This window comes from Myodes glareolus, chromosome 1, assembly GCF_982192425.1.
Source record: "Myodes glareolus chromosome 1, mMyoGla1.1, whole genome shotgun sequence".
Taxonomy (NCBI): Eukaryota; Metazoa; Chordata; class Mammalia; order Rodentia; family Cricetidae; genus Myodes; species Myodes glareolus.
The window spans coordinates 37,691,759-37,709,783 of NC_142026.1; the positions used below are offsets into that span (position 1 = coordinate 37,691,759).

At 37.7% G+C, this 18,025-nt stretch overlaps 1 pseudogene; it reads right to left on the minus strand.

Moving 5' to 3' along the window:
- Positions 1-17,200: 17,200 nt before the first annotated feature.
- On the minus strand, positions 17,201-17,722 carry LOC125405328 (adenylate kinase isoenzyme 6 pseudogene; annotated as a pseudogene).
- Positions 17,723-18,025: the final 303 nt, after the last annotated feature.

Below are 18,025 nucleotides of genomic sequence, written 5' to 3' on the forward strand. Positions count from 1 at the left end.
TTGAGTTGGGAAAACTGCAAAGTTAACACAGAATTCAGACACATTAATTTTCAAAACTTCCAGAGACAATGATTAATAATAATCTGTATGATATGAAAGTCAATAAAGTATTCCTCATCATACTTTAATACAGAACTACATTTTGAAACTCCAAATGTGCTAGCAACTACCATTTAACTAATGTGTACCCTAAATCTGTCATATTTTTAAAATGTGAATTTTCACAGATAATTGTTTATCATGATAATTAATATATCATTAATTCTGCATGCAGTAACTGAACATTACACACATACGTAAAAGAAGTAATTGAATGTCATAGCCCTATTTCTTGATTTTCAGATTGGCAATGTACCTTTTACCCCTCTGTTAGAAAAATGTAATTTACTTTGGATTTCCCAAGGAGTAGCAGGTAAGAACTTGCCTTGAGTGAAGACATGTCAGTCTTTTGAATTTTTGATAGTGTTGAGACTCTGTAGGAGTGTGGCAGTTGTTGAAGTTTAAGTAAATGCATTTCGTGCTACTATATGGCCAAGAGCCATATATGGTCAGGAGTAGAATGTGGTAGCTTGAATGAGAATGTCTCCCATAGGCTCGCATATTTGAACACTTGGTCCCCACTTAATGCCATTCTTGCTGTCAGGGAAGGAGGAGCAGCCTTGATAGAGGATGGACATTACTGGAGCCCATAACCTTCTTCTACTCCAGCCTTCTCACCACTTTATGTATCTGGTTGAAGACATGATCTCTCAGCTTCCTTCTCCTGCTGGCACGCCTACTGCTTGCTACTGTCTTTCTCAGTCCTGATGGACACTTATTCCTCTGGAACACTGTGCCAAACAAGCTCTTTCCTCCACAATATGCTTTCGGCCATGGTGTTTTACAATAGCAATAGGAAAGTTACTAATACATCACCTACTGACTAGTTCTCTGTATGAAATTCTAGAACATTTTTTTCTCTCTTAGTTTGGAGCCTACATTAGTGATAGTAATAATGGTAACACAATGATATTTTGTTATCAATGTTGTTCACTGAAATAGTTCTCATAGATACCCTTAGTAGTTCTGTTTACCTGAATATTAAGGGAACACATATAACTCCTTCATATGTCCACAGAGAGAGAAAGACAGAGACAGAGACAGAGAAAGAGACAGAGACTGAGGCAGAGACAGAGACGGAGACAGCGAGTCATAGAAATAAAATGAATCCACTGGTTTGCTTGCATTGGTGCATATTTGAATGTAGTCAGAGAAGTGTGGAATTGCAGCTCTGGTTAAGGACAGATTTCCCACTTTCTTACTGAATCAAAATTTCCAATTTTTATAAAACCATGTATGTTATATCTCTGTAAGGATGAAAGTATAGAAAGTGCATAAAATCTCTGTGTCAGATTACTGTAATAAATATATTTTGTGACAGGCAGAAGGGAAAAGTTGCTATCATTATGTGAGCATTGAAATTAAGCAAGATTTTAATAACCCTGTTTATGTTTCTGAAAAGTAATACTTTATTTGTTTTACAAATTTAACTGAATCTTATGACATTTGGTAGATGGATTAAAAATAATGAAAACACAGATGTGTGATCTTTTCGAGTTCTTGAATATCGTTATGACAGGTAATAAGCCCCAGAGAGAAACAGGGAGATGTACTTAAGTAAGTACAGCTTTGAAAATGTGCGCACAAATGGCTTGAACCAGTATAAAGTAAACCGCATTCAACATGAATGCAATAAATGAAAATAATAAACACTGAATTCATGGAAATCAGACTAATTTTATGAAAATGATTTTATTTCATAAGCTGGAACAAAAATAAATGTTATTCTGAGTAAATTAAATTGAGTCTAAATATTCAGCTTTTTGTAAATATGTGGTTTATTTGAAAAATGAATATGATTTATTTAAATTTCAATTTTTCTTACTCAATTTCCTCTATGCAGAATCTCCACAGTTTTTTCTACTTCTCTGATGAGATTTAAGAACACCTGCATGAATTACAATTATTTGAATTGATTTCACTATAAGTATATTACATTTTATAGGAAAATCTACTTGTTCTTTTGAACATTTTATCTTTATTGTACAGAAAAATAAATAAAAATTAGATAAAACTTAAACATTATTTCAATATTATTGAAACAAATATGAATGTCATTCCTAAGTCAGACTATTATTTTTTGGTAATTTTAACGTGTGTTTATACAAAATTTGTTTGCATCATGTGCCTGTGTATGTGGTTGCCTATGTTCGATTGTGTGTGTGTGTGTGTGTGTGTGTGTGTGTAGAGAGAGAGAGAGAGAGAGAGAAGTGCTTGCTTGTCCTAGCATCCATATGGAATACAGAAATTAACCTCCATTGTCAGTGGTCAGTAACTTCTTACCATCTTGTTTGGGGTAAGGTCTAATTTACTGCTCTAGGCTTGTTAGCACTTAATTTTCTAGGTATGGTCCTGTCTGTGTCTTCTATCTTGCCCCTAGGCATGCTACAATCACAAATGCACACTCCTAATCTGGCTTTGTGAAGGTTCTGAGAAAGTCAGTCTGTTTGGAGTAGAAAGTACTTTGTACTCTGGGCTACCTCTCTAGTCTTGATGATTTTTTTGGAAAGTGGTTAGAAACATTCTTGTTTTAATAGAGTACTATTAAAATAGTACTATTAAATAGACTCAAAAGGATAATGGGTCAAGTCACAGATAATGAGATGGGTAGAATGTTCAATCCTAAAGAGACTATGTATCCAGCCCTCTTCCTCAAGGCTCAGGAATAATTGTAGAAGAGGGAGAAGAATATAAGAGGCAGATGTAGTGGATAACTGCAGAATTGTCTTCTGTATACAACAAGGCAGCTTTGCATATATATATAAAAAACACAATATTTGAGGTAGCCTGTATAAAACCTGAGCAAATCCAAACCAAACCAAATTCAAGTTGGAGAATAGACACAACTGAACCCCTAGCCATGCATATATTGGGCATCATTAACTGTGCTTTAGAGACAGACAGAAAACAGAGACACAGAGACACAAAAGACAGAGAGACAGAGACAGAAAGTGTGTTTCTTTAAGAGTGTGGCACCTGGTAAGTTCCCCATTTTCCAGCAGAAGATACAAATCTAGTAACATTTGGCAGGACGGGTCCAGAAGATAAAAATAAATAAATAAATAAATAAATGAATAAATAAAGCCAGCCCACATGTTGGATGGATAGAGAAGAACTGGTAATATAAATATTATCCAAACAAAATTAAACTGGGTGGCGGTGGTGCACACCTTTAATCCCAGCACTCAGGAAGCAGAGGCAGTTGGATCTCTGTGAGTTCGAGGCCAGCCTGGTCTACAAGAACCAGGTCCAGTATAGGTTTAAAGCTACAGAGAAACCCTGTCTCAAAAAACAAAAACAAAACCCCAAAAATTAAAATGTCCCACAAAATTATGAAAAAGGATAGTTAGAAAATTGTAATACAAATTAACTCTGAATAAAAAAATTGTAATACAAATTAACTCTGAATAAAAAAATAAAGAAAAGAGCAGTATAAAATTTTAATCAGGGTAATTAATTATATATGACGTATTTCCTCAGATACTTTTAATAATATGCTTTTGAAAATTTGTACTATCAAATCTTAGTTTTTGAAAATCATATTAATTCATAAATTAAAAGTTTTAGGATTTCCAAGTATTGTTCTTACCATGATGTTAATTTTAGGAAAATATTCATTACTCTTTTATTTTATTTTTAATTAATTTATTTATTTATTAAAAATTTCCACCTCCTCCCATTTCCCTCCCACTTTCCTCACTCCCCCTCCCTCTCCAGTCCTGGGAGAAGTCAGGATGCCCTGCTCTGTGGGAAATCCAAGGCTCTCCCCACTCCATCCAGGACTAGGAAGGTGTGCATCCAAACAGTCTAGGCTCCCAAAAGCCAGTACATGCAGCAGAATCAAAACCCAGTTCCATTATCACTGGCTTCTCAGTCAGCCCCCCATTGTCAGCCACATTTAGAGAGTCCGGTTTGATCACAGCTCGTTCAGTACCAGTCCAGCCGGGCTTGGTGAGCTCCCATTAGATCAGTCACACTGTCTCAGTGGGTGGACACAACCCTTGCAGTCCTGACTTCCTTGCTCATCTTTTCCCTTCTTCTGCTCTTCATCTGGACCTTGGGAGCCCAGTCCAGTGTTCCCTGTAGAAGAATGAAAACAGATCCATATCTATCACCATGCACAAAACTAAAATCCAAATGGATTAAAGACCTCAATATAAATCTGACCACACTGAACCTGATAGAAGAGAAAGTGGAAAGCAGTCTCCAACGCTTGAGCACAGGAGACCACTTCCTACGTATAGCCCCAGTAGCACAGACAATAAGAGCAACAATGAATAAATGGGACCTCCTGAAACTGAGAAGCTTCTGTAAAGCAAAGGGCACAGTCATTAAGACAAAAAGGCAACCTACTGAATGGGAGATCTTCACCAACCCCACATCAGACAAAGGCCTGATCTCCAAAATATATAAAGAACTTAAGAAACTAGACATTAAAATTCTGAATAACCCAATTAAAAAATGGGGTACTGAACTGAACAGAATATTCATTACTCTTAAAACACTTGATTTCCATAGATAACTTATCATTTATTTTAATATTTCAAATTATTTTATTTTTATATTTGAAAAATATAGAAGAATGTATTTATCACAAACCATGTGTTTTGAAATATATATGTCACATAAAGACTAATTTTGGCTCTTTAACATATTAACTGTTACATAGATTTGACTTTGTTATGACATCTTAATCCAGAATATTGTACACTAACTGAATGCTAATTATTATAATAAAATATTTAGTAATATGGAAATCTCAGCTTTTTTACTTTTTAGAGTATGACTAATTCAAGTTTCACTCTCAAATTTGTAGACTTTATTTTTGAATAGGTATTTCTATTTAAATTTTATTTGAAATTGAGATTTGAAAGACAAAGAATCACAGCAATACAAATAAGTATCTAAAATTTATGTAGAATTATTCTATACAAATTTGCATGTCAGAGACTGTGGAGTTGTCTTACAAGACAGGTTCTGTTCTTTTACAATCAATCCATCTGCCTATATGTATATATATAATGATGTGTATTTCCATTTTGTAGATTAAGCTAACGTAGATACTCTCCATTAATTATTTTATTGAAGAAATTTCATTTTCAAGAAAGCTGTTTAGTGAACTGTCAGGAGCTGAGTTTCATGGTGACGTTTGTGAGCCTTTTCCTCAGCAGTGTGTGGTGGGTTATCTTTAAGGAAGCTGTAATTAGGGCACAGTATCACTACACTACCTCAGCACTCACAGATTTGTAAGTCAAACACATTTGCAATTTTTTGTAGATCATTATTTGTGGTGGGGCAGCATGAAAAACGTAATTTTTATATTCTTTACATATATGGATGTTTTATCTACCTATATGTATACGCATCACATATTTGAAATGTCTACAGAGATGAAAGAGGGCATCGGAACGCCTGGAACTGGAGTTATAGATGGCAGTGAGCCATCATGTGGGTTCTTAGACTCAAGCATTGGTCTTCTGCAAGAGCAGCAAGTGCTCCAAACCAGTGAACCATCTCTTCAGGTCACCAAAATGATGAAATATGGGTATAAGAGTGTGTTTGTGTGAATATATCTATGTACATATGTGTGTATGTATGTATGTATGTATGTATTTATTTGAGATTACCCAAGTGAAGAATTAGGAATAATCAATCATTACTTTAACATATTCTGGTGTTCTAAATTATTATAATTCATCTTATTTAAATTTTGTGTGCTTTTTCTCACTTCTGTCTTATTTCTCTGTGAGAAAGATAATAAAATCTAATACCTTTTACAAGAGTAATTTCTTATTTAATTAATCAAGATGTTTTGAAATGTTGACACAGGTTTCTTCATATTTGTTTTCTGAGGTAATTAAGGTAACTATTTCAAACAGTATCAGAGCAAGGTGAACTACACATATTTATAAATGGGTGCCCCCATGTAACTCTCAGGGGACAGCCTTTCACTTGGAAGATTATAGGATTACAAGAAGTAAGAATAAAGAATAATTTTCTCTGAATTGATAAACTTTATGAGCAACATGAAATGTTGTAAAATTATTAGACTTGGAATCTCCTTTAACTTATACTCTCAACAGTACATATTTGTTATTTGGGATTTTTATTTTTTTTCTGAGTTAGAAAAAGAAATGTATCTTTTATACGTTGTTTTATTCTGATTAATCTTTATCAAGAAAGAAACAGGGTCTGGAGGAATGATAAATGTAGGTGTGTGTGCTTATAAAGGAGGAGAAAGAAATATAAAAGAGAAACTAATGGGGTGGATCAGAGTATCTCTATAAATAAACATAAGGAAAATAAATTTTGGGTCTCAAAAAATTCCCTGTATTCTATCATATGCTCCTTAAAGAGATAGCTCATGTAAATATAAAAATATATATTTCACAACATCTGTAGATCTGTAGTTAAACTTTATATTAATACTATTTTTCTGTTATTGTTTCTTTTTTTGTTTTTTGTTTTTAAATACCAATTCAATCCAAATTCCTACTGCTGCCCCTCCTCCCATTCCCTCCACACACCCTCCCACCCCACCCCTTTCTAATCCTAAAAGAGCTTAAGGTGCTTTGCTTTGTGGAAGGCTCAAGGCCCTCCCTACTGCATCTAGGCTGAGCAAGGTATACATTCAAAGAGAACAGGGTCCCCCAAAGCCAGTACATGCAGTAGAAATAAATCCCAGTGCCACTGCTAGTGACCCCTCAGTCTGCTCTAGCCATACAACTGTCAACCACATTCAGAGGGACTAGTTTGGTCCTATGCGTGTTCCTTTCCAGTACAGCTGGAGTGAGTGAGCACCCACTAGCTCAAACAAATTATTTCAGTGGATAAACCCTTCATTGTCTTGACCTCCTTGCTCATATTCTCATTCCTTCTACTCTCCAACTGGACCTTGGAAGCTCAGTTCAGTGCTCCAAAGTGGGACTCTGCCTCTCTTTCCATCTGTTGTTGGACAAAGGTTCTAAGGTGATATTTAAGAAAATTTTCAATCTGAATACAGGACAAAGTCAGTTTAGGCACCCTCTCCTCAATTGCTTAGGGTCTTAGCTGGGGTCATCCTTGTGGATTCCTGTGAATTTTTCTAGAGCCAGGATTCTTGCTAACCCCTTAATAGCTCCCTCAATCAAGATATCTCTTTCCATATTCTCATTTCTGTCCTTTCTCCATCTCGACTATCCCATTCCCTCAAGTTCTTCTCAATCCTCCCCTTCTCCCTTCTTTCCCTTCTCCTGTTCCTTCTACTCCCCGCCCCCTTGCTACCAATTTTGATAGGCGATCTTGTCTGTTTCCAATATCCAGGTGGGTCTATATATGTTTCTCTTTGGGTTCACCTTATCACTTAGGTTCTCTAGGATCATTAACTGTAGGCTCAATGCCCTTTATTTATAGCTAGTATCCTCTTACGAGTGAGTACATACCATATTCATCTTTTTGGGTCTAGGTTACCTCACTCAGGATACTGTTTTCTAATTCTATCCATATACATGCAAAATTCAAGTTGTTTTTTACTGCTGAATAGTATTCTTATGTGTAAATGTGCCACACTTTATTCATCCATTCTTCAGTTGAAGGTTTTCAAGGTTGTTTCCAGGTTCTGACTCTTACAAATAATTCTGCTATGAACATAGTTGAACAAATGCTATATGTTTGAGCATGTTTGAGTATATTCCCAAGAGTTGTATTGCTGAATCCTGAGGTAGACTGATTTCCAATTTTCTGAGAAACCACCATACTGAATTCCAAAGTGGTTGTTCAAGTTTGCATTCCCACCAGCAATGGTTGAATGTTTTCCTGACTCACATCCGCTCCAACATAGGCTATCATTAGTGGTTTTTATCTTAGCCATTTTGACAGGTGTAAGATAGTATCTTAGAGTTGTTTTGATTTGCAATACCTGATAGCCAAGGATGTTGAACATTTCCTTAAGTATCTTTTGGCCATTTTGAATTCTTCTATTGAGAATTCTCTGTTTAGTTCAGTATTCTATTTTTTATTTGGGTTATTTAGAATTTTGCTGTCTAATTTCTTGAGTTCTTTATATGTTTTGGAGATCAGTCCTTTGTCTGATGTGGGGTTAGTGAAGATCTTATCCCATTCACTGCCTTTTTGTCTTATTTACTGTGTTCTTTGCTTTACAGAAGCTTCTCAGTTTCAGGAAGTCCCATTTATTTATTGTTGCTCTTAGTGTCTGTGCTACTGGGGTTATATTTAGGAAGTGGTCCTATTGGCATTATGAAAGTCCTGGGGATTATTCAGTTCTCTCATCATATGCTTAGTATTATTCATCAGTGAAAACGTAGCATTTTATAATATATACTAAATACTATTGAACAAAAGAATGTTAATTTGAGGTAATAGCAGATGAACTTATTTTCCTCTCTTCAGATTCAGTGCCAGGGTCTTGCTTTGCCTTGTATTTCTTTCTGGAAATTTAATTTGTGAACTAATTTTGGATGGATACAGTAACAACTGGACATGCAATGATGTTTTCACACTTTTCTGTAATATTAGAGATATTACTAAATATCATGTTCATTCTAGTCCTAAAACTTGTAAAGATTTTAAGAAATAATTGCTTGATTTTTCTTTTATTCATGATGTGGGATTCCCCTCTGTGTGTACTGTGAATATGTTTTATTACCATTGGTTATTAAAGAATCTGCTTTGCCCTGTGGCAGGGCAGAATATAGCCAGGTGGGGAAATCATAGCAGGAATATAGAGGGAAAGAAGGCAGAGTCAGAGAGACACCATGTAGCTGCCAAAACAATCTTATACAGTAAAAGAACTTCTGGAGACATTACCATCCCTGACTTCAAACACTATTACAGAGCTACAGTATTGAAAACAGCTTGGTATTGGCATAAGAACAGAGAAGTCGACCTATGGAATCGAATAGAAGACCCAGATATTAACCCACAAACCTATGAACACTTGATTTTCGACAAGGGAGCTAAAGGTATACAATGGAAGAAGGAAAGCATCTTTAACAAATGGTGCTGGCATAACTGGATGTCAACCTGTAAAAGAATGAAAGTAGATCCATATCTATCACCATGCACAAAAATCAAGTCCAAATGGATTAAAGACATCAACATTAATCCTTCCACTTTGAACCTGATAGAAGAGAAAGTGGGAAGTAGTCTACAAGATATAGGCACAGGAGGCCTCTTCCTAAGTAGGACCCCAGCAGCACAGACAATAAGAGAAACAATGAATAAATGGGATCTACTGAAACTGAGAAGCTTCTGTAAAGCAAAGGACACTGTCAGTAAGACAAAAAGGCTGCCTTCTGACTGGGAGAAGATCTTCACCAACCCCTCATCAGACAAAGGTCTGATCTCCAAAATATACAAAGAACTCAAGAAACTAGGCACTAAATCTCTAAATAACCCAATTAAAAAATGGGGTACTGAACTGAATAGAGAATTCACAACAGATGAACTTCGAATGGCCAGAAGACACTTAAGGTCATGCTCAACCTCCTTAGCGATCAGGGAAATGCAAATCAAAACCACTTTGAGATACCATCTTACACCTGTCAGAATAGCTAAAGTCAAAAACACCAATGATAGCCTATGCTGGAGAGGATGTGGGGTGAGGGGAACACTCATCCATTGTTGGTGGGAATGCAAACTTGTGCAGCCACTGTGGAAATCAGTGTGGCGGTTTCTCAGGAAACGGGGAGTCAACCTCCCTCACGACCCAGCAATTCCACTCTTGGGAATTTACCCTAGAGATTCCCTAGCATACAACAAAAGCATTTGTTCAACTATGTTCATAGCAGCACTATTTGTAATAGCCAGAACCTGGAAACAGCCGAGGTGCCCCTCAATAGAAGAATGGTTAAAAAAGGTGTGGAACATATACACGTTAGAGTTTTACTCAGCGGTAAAAAATAATGACATCTTGAATTTTGCATGCAAATGGATGGACATAGAAAACGCTTTACTGAGTGAGGTAAGCCAGACCCAAAAAGAGGAACACGGTATGTATTCACTCATACATCCATCATATGGATTCTAACCATAATTTAAAGGTCTTTGAGCCTATTTTTCGTGATCCTAGAGAAGCTAAATAAGAAGACGATCCTGATGAAGATTATTTAGCTATCCGCCAGGAGGTAGGAAATAGTCAAGAGTCCCAGGTAACCTTGGGTGCATGGGGGGGTGGGAGGGTTGTTGGAAGGGAAGAGGGTTAGAGAGAAGGGAGTAGGGGAGGAATGGAGAAAGCTCGGTTGACCGGGATGGGGGGAAGGGAGGAAGGATGAATAAGGGATCAGGGAAGAATATATTTCAACTAAGGGAGTCATTTTAGGGTTTATAGGAAACTTGATTATATATGGGATCCCAGGTCCAAGGAGAGATCCCCAGATTGTTCTCTGGACAGAGGAGAGGGTGCCTGAACCGGCCTTGGCCCACAACCATACTGATGAATATTTTGCATGTCACCATAGAACCCTCATCTGGCGATGGTTGGAGATGGAGGCGGAGAACCACGTTGGAACACTGGACCTAGCTCCCTAGGTCCAAATGAGAGGCAGAAGGAAAGAGATCGTGAGCAATGAAGGCAAGGGCACAGGAAACCTTCATCTGACGTTGGATGGCGATACAGATGGAGACCCATATTGGAACACCGAACTGAGCGCTCCGCAGTCCAAATGAGGAACAGAATGATGAAGAACATAAAAAAAGTAATCAGGACTGCGAGGGATGCGAGCACCCACTGATACAAGGGGACTGATATAATGAGAGTTCACCAAGGCCTGTTGGACTGGGACTGAACGAGGACGTGATCTAACCAGATTCTCTGAATGTGGCTGGCCCGGAGCCTTTTTGAAAAGCCATTGACAATGACACTGGGACTTGCTTCCTCTGCATATACTGGATTTTGGCGCTCCAGTCTGTTTGGACTCTCACCTTCCCTGGACCTGGAGGGAGGGGGGAGGAACTCGAACTTCCCACAGGGCAGGAAACCCTGACTGCTCTAGGGGATGGAGAGGGAGGAGGAGAGGGAGTGGGGGGAGGGGGAGGGTGGTGGGAGGAGGGGCTGAAATGGAAACTTTTATAATTTAATAATAAAAAAAAATAAAAAAAAGAAAACACTGATCTAAAACACTAAGGAAGCATTTTTATTAATTTGATTGTGTTTATTTATAATTTGATATACATGTGTGTACTTGGAATATGGACATAAGTGTAGGTGTTTGTGAAGGCCAGAAGAAGGTATTAGATCCAATGCAACTGCAATTACAAGTGGTTGTGAGCTACCCAATATTGGATTCAGCAAGAGCAGTACACATGTTCAATGCTCAACTTTGGACCCATTACTCTATTTGAGGTATTTTCTTTTTAATTGTGTTTACATCAATAGGTTCTGTGGCTAACCAGCTATAAATAGTTTGTGAATCATATAAATAATCTATAAATAGAATTTTAAAAATGACAGTAGACATCAAAAAAAGGAAAAATTTTAAATCCCAGCACCATATCAATTACATTCAGTTCTCTTTTTTTATTCCCTGCTTCCCTCCATGCCTCTCCCTTACCCCCTTCATCCCTCCTCCAAAATCCCCGTGCTCCCAATTTACTCAGGAGATCTTGTTTTTTTCTACTTCCCATGTAGGTTAGGTCTATGTAAGTCTCTCTTAGTGTCCTCAACATAAAGCCAGCCACACTGAACCTTATAGAAGAGAAAGTAGGAAATACACTTGAATGCAATGGCACAGGAGACTGTAGTGATGAGGCATGTAGGCCTGCTTTTCATCCCGTTTGACTCCCATAAGGCTAGCTTTACACCCGATATAACAACACACAAATTGTATTCATTTAAACACTGCCTAGCCCATTAGCTCTAGCCTCTTACTGGCTAACTCTCACATCTTGATTAACCCATTTCTATTAATGTGTGTTGCACCATGAGGTGGTGGCTTACCGGGAAGATTCTAACCTATGTCCATCTTGGGCCAGAGCTTCATCGTCTGCCTGCCTCTGCTTTCTTTCTCCCACAATTCTGTTTGGTCTTCCCCACTTACCTATGTTCTGTCCTATCAGGCCAAGCAGTTTTCTTTATTAATTAACCAAAGAAAGCAACAGATAGATAGAAGCCCTCCTACATCATTGATAGATAGAAGCCCTCCTACATCAGGAGATCACTTCCTAAATATAACTCCAGCAGCATTGACACTGAGAGAAACAATTAAGAAATGGGACCTCCTGAAACTAAAAAGTTTCTGTAAAGCAAAGAACACAATCAAAAAGACAAAATGACATCCTACAGAATGGGAAAAGATCTTCACTAGTTCCACATCAGACAGAAGTCTGATCTCCAAAATATACAAAGAACTCAAGAAATTGGTCATCAAAAGAACAAATAATCCAATTAAAAAAATGGAGTGCAGACCTAAACAGAGATTTCTCAACAGAGGAATCTAAAATGGCTGAAAGACACTTAAGGAAATGTCATCAGAGAAATGCAAATCAAAACAACTCTGAGATTTCATCTTACACCTGCAAGAATGACCAAAATCAAAAACACTGATAACAACTCATGCTGGAGAGGTTGTGGAGAAAAGGGAACACTTCTGCATTGCTGGTGGGAATGCAAGCTGGTACAGCCCCTTTGGATGTCAGTGTGGCAATTTCTCAGAAAATTAGGAAACAACCTTCCTCAAGACCCAGTAATACCACTTCTGGGTATATACCCAAAGGATGCTCAATCATACTACAAGGACATGTGCTCAACTATGTTCATAGCAGCATTGTTTGTCATAGCCAGAACCTGGAAACAACCTAAATGCACCTTGACCAGAGAATGGATAAGGAAAATGTGGTACATTTACACAATCGAGTACTACACAGCTGAAAAAAATAACGATATCTTCAATTTTGCAGGAAAATGGATGGAGCTAGAAAACATCATTTTGCGTGAGGTAACCCAGACACAGAAAGACAATTATCACATGTACTCACTCATAAGTGGTTTTTAAACATAAAACAAAGAAAACCAGCCTACAAATCATAATCCCAGAGAACTTAGACAACAATGAGAACACTAATAGAGATTTATATTTAGTTCTTAAATAAGTTTTTCAGACTAGGGCAATGGTTTATTGTCAAAGTCTGAAAGAATATTAAAACCCAGCTTTATTTTATGAAGATAAAGTAAGTAGTCTCTTCTCTGTTTCTCTTGAGAATCAAAACTCTAGATCATGGGCATTATTTCTCAAACAATCGTAGGGGGAAAAGGTATAGAGAACTGAGCCACTGGGTGAAGGTCTTGAGATGCAGGGTATCAAATTCTCAGAAATTTGTTTTTGACTTGAGTACCCAGTTTTGAGCTGAAGGATGCTGCCACTCAGCAGTAACAAATGCAGATACAAAAGTCTCCCAAGGTGGTCTGGTACTGATGGAAAACCATCTAAAGAATTTTCCAGTGGAATGCTTTCTTGGAGATATATCTTTGCCCATATCTATAGCATCAACATCTATATCTACCTTTTATCTATAAATTATTCAGATATTTGAATTAAACATTGATTACTTTAAAAATATGAGGCATACTTTTCTTCTATTTTTAGTCAGATTTTGAATATGTGTATATAGTTTATTTATGTATGTTGACACATATGTTTATGTATAAAGAGAGAGAAAATAAAATGATTCAGTTAGGTATTTGGGAGAATCAATATTAGATAATAGTAGAGAATAGCATCAAACTAACACACAAGAATTTTGTTCTTATTGACTAACAACATGGTTCTTCTTCTAGGAGAAAATAATCAAGATAATTAGAACACCTGCCCATTCATTCTATCCTACTCTCAAACCATTTATTCCTTGTCCTTGGTTGTGGCAAAACTGACATCTAGTTGTGAGCAATCTGAGAGACATCACAGTGACAGTAGAGACCACTTGAGAAGCCAGAATGTTCTACTCTGCCCACAGCAAGAAGCTCTCCTTTCCCTTTAGCAGAGGAAGCCTTCACCTCTGTGTGTGCTAGGCAGTGATTATGTGGTTCTGTTGGGATGGTGGAAGGCAGAACAAACTTAAACAAACCACGAAAAAGATCAAGAGTTTCAAAGCAAAAAAGAAAAATTGAGATTGTAGGAAAATTACTATTTCATTTCAGCAACACAAAGTATTTCAAAATACACTGAAAAATACCATCAGTTTACACTAAAGTCCTGGATGTTTGGCATGGCTTATAACAACTATACTTTAAAAAAAAGAAAACAAACAGTTCCAGTGATGGAATAGGGGACTGGAGAGATGGCTTGGAATACTGATTTTTTTAAAATGGGAACTGGTTTTAATTACCAGCACTTACAAGCAACTTATTTTAAGTATTCCTTTATTTTATAGAAATGATGAAAAATAGAACTTTGTGAATTAAGAATAAATATAACTCACTAATTATTCATAATACCTTCACAAAGTTTTCTTAAATGTTCTCATTTTCTTCTGTACTCACGTAATCATCCCAAAATGTTTCTTACTTATCTCTTCATTTTCTTTTTTTGTGTGTTTCTTATTTATTTATTTATTTATTTATTTAAAATTTCCACCACCTCCCTGCCTCCCTTTTCCCAACCACCCACCTACCCCTCCCTCTCTAGTCCTAAGAGCAGTCAGGGTTCCCTGCCCCGTGGGAAGTCCAAGGTCCTCCCCCCTCCATCCAGGTCTATAAAGGTGAGCATCCAAAAAAACCAGGCTCCCACAAAGTCAGTCCATGCAGTAGAATCAAAACCCAGTGCCATTATCCTTGACTTCTCAGTCAGCCTTCATTGTCAGCCACATTCAGAGTGTCCAGTTTGATCATATGCTCCATCACTCCCAGTCCAGATGGCCTTGGTGAGCTCCCATTAGATCAGTCCCACTGTCTCAGTGGGTGGACACTTCCCTTGCAGTCCTGACTTCCTTGATCATGTTTTCGCTCCTTCTGCTCCTCATTTAGACCTTGGGAGCTAAGTCCAGTGCTCCACTCTGGGTCTCCTTCTCTATCTCCATCCATCGCCAGATGAAAGTTCTATGGTGATATGCAAGATATGCATCAGTGTGGCTATGGGACAAGGCCAGTTCAGGCACCCTCTCCTCTGCTGCCCAAGGAACAATCTGGGGACCTCTCCTTGGACCTGGGAACCCCTCTAGAGTCAAGTCTCTTGCAAACCCTAAAATGGCTCCCTTAATTAAGATATTTACTTCCCTGCTCCCATATCCACCCTTCCTCCATGTCACCCATCCCATTCCCCCAAGCTCTCCCAAATCCTCCCCTTCTCCCTTCTCTCTACCCATCTTCCCTTACATACACCCCCCACACCCCCATGCACCCAAGTTTTGCCTGGCAATCTTGTCTACTTCCAATATCCAGGAGGATAACTACATGATTTTCTTCAGGTTCACCTTCTTATTTAGGTTCTCTAGAATCACAAATTATAGACTCAATGTCCTTTAATTATGGCTAGAATCCTCTTATGAGTGAGTACTTACCATATTCCTCTTTTTGGGTCTGGGTTACCTCACTCAGCAAAGTGTTTTCTATTTCCATCCATTTGCATGCAAAATTCAAGATGCCATTGTTTTTACCGCTGAGTAAAACCCTAATGTGTATATGTTCCACACCTTCTTTAACCATTCTTCTATTAAGGGGCACCTGGTTGTTTCCAGGTTCTGGCTATTACAAATACATAGTTGAACAAATGCTTTTGTAGTATAATAGGGCATCTCTTGGGTATATTCCCAAGAGTGGAGTTGCTGGGTCCTGAGATAGGTTGACTCCCAGTTTCCTGAAAAACCGCCACACTGATTTCCAAAGTGGCTGCACAAGTCTGCATTCCTACCAACAATTGATGAGTGTTCCCCTTACTCCACATCCTCTCCAGCATAGGCTGTCATTGGTGTTTTTGATTTTAGCTATTCTGACAGGTGTAAGATGGTATCTCAAAGTGGTTTTGATTTGCATTTCCTTGATCACTAAGAAGGTTGAGCATGATCTTAAGTGTCTTTTTGCCATTTGAACTTCTTCTGTTGAGAATTCTCTGTTCAGTTTGGTACCCTATTTTTAAATTGGGTTAATTAGAGTTTTAGCACCTAGTTTCTCGAGTTCTTTATATATTTTAGAGATCAGACCTTTGTCTGATGAGGGGTTGGTGAAGATCTTCTCCCAATCAGTAGGTTGCCTTTTTGTCTTAATGACAGTGTCCTTTGGTTTACAGAAGCGTCTCAGTTTCAGGAGGTCCCATTTATTCATTGTTGCTCTTATTGTCTGTGCTACTGGGGTTCTACCTAGGAAGTGGTCTACTGTGCTACATGGCAACTTTTGTAAGTAACTCCAGTTCCAGGGAATCTGACACCTTCTTGTGGCATCTTTCAGCACCAGAATGAGAGAGCTGTATGCAAATACATGCCGGTAAAACACCTATAAACAAAAAATAAAATATGAATTAAGTTTTAAAGCAACCCACAGTTTCTATAAGCTGTTACAAGCAGGCTTCCAGCAAACAGAAGAAAATGCTTCAAAAACAACAACAAATAGATTACCTCAACAAATAATAACAAAAGAATATAGACCCAGCAAACTTAGAATTGAAAACCCAAACACTTAGAATTATTTTCACTGTTGAATTCAGTAAATTTGCCTCACTGTAGCATTCCTTTTTTGTTTTTTTAATCTTTAGTTTTTCATTTTTATTGTAAGAGATCACTGACATTTTAGTAAATTTAAAAGATATGTACCTATTGATCAGATTTATTATCCACTGAGTTAATTTTTTATGGTTCAATCCTTAATAAAACAATTTATAGTAGTATCTGAGATTCTTTAAATTTTCTCATGGAGAAAAAGAAATCAAGTTAGCAACTAGAACTGTAACAGTTTTTTTCTGCTGATCCTTGGGCATTCTGTTACATGCCTGAGTGATATCAATAAGGGTAGCTGTACTGGGGCCTGGCTGATTTCTCCTCCCCTCCACTCCCTTGGAGACAGAGTCCTAATAACTACATAGCCCTGTGGGCCTAGAACTCACTATGTAGAACAGCTCCTGCCTCCCAGAATCTGGGATCAAATGTGTGCACCACCATGCCTGGCTAACCTGTCTCTAAGTCAAGAGTTATGATCTTTGACCCATTGCTCAATTCATTTTGAGATCTGGTTGATGTTATCCTCCAGCTGTTCTGGTTCATTACTGGTCAGCTGATGTACACTTTCTTCTTTGTAAGATGCTCTGGCTTCTTCATAAAGAAGAACTTGGAAAATCTCACACTGAATGTTGTCTTGTAGTTTCTTCACATTATAACCCTGTGTTTCAAGTCTTTTGTACAGTATGCTATTATCTGTTCTCAGCACAAAAACTATATGAAACCAGTGTTCAGGAAAGAAATCACAACCATGGTAATCAACAATAATGTCTCCTTCTCTCATCTGATTCTCTAGCTCATCAACGACTCTGTCTTCCTCTAAAATGGGACAACCGTACTCTTCTTCATAGCCATTATATAACTGCCCCTTCCGAGTTAAATCTCCCACATTAATGTACTTCAGTCCTGATCTTGATGTACGTTCTTTGACCAGTGTGGTTTTTTCCACCCCTGATGTACCGGTGCGCAGGATGTTAGGAAGCTTCATAGTCCTCCTTCCCAGACTGCCAGCGCCTCGGCTCACCCACTGTAGAATTCTTAAAACTGATTAAATAATAGCTGAATTTCCAGGCTAACAATTATGGTGTCTCCAAGCTGAAATCTGAATAATATTAGTCTAAAAGAAAATTGAACAGCTTCACGGAAGTGTGAAACTAGAAACTAGCACCTAACCCTCATATTGCAGGTATCTTGAGAACAAACTAAAAAACACATTTAAGCAACAGGAAGGAATGACTGAAACCCAATTGGGATGAGGAAATAAACAATAAAAAATACAATAAAATCAATG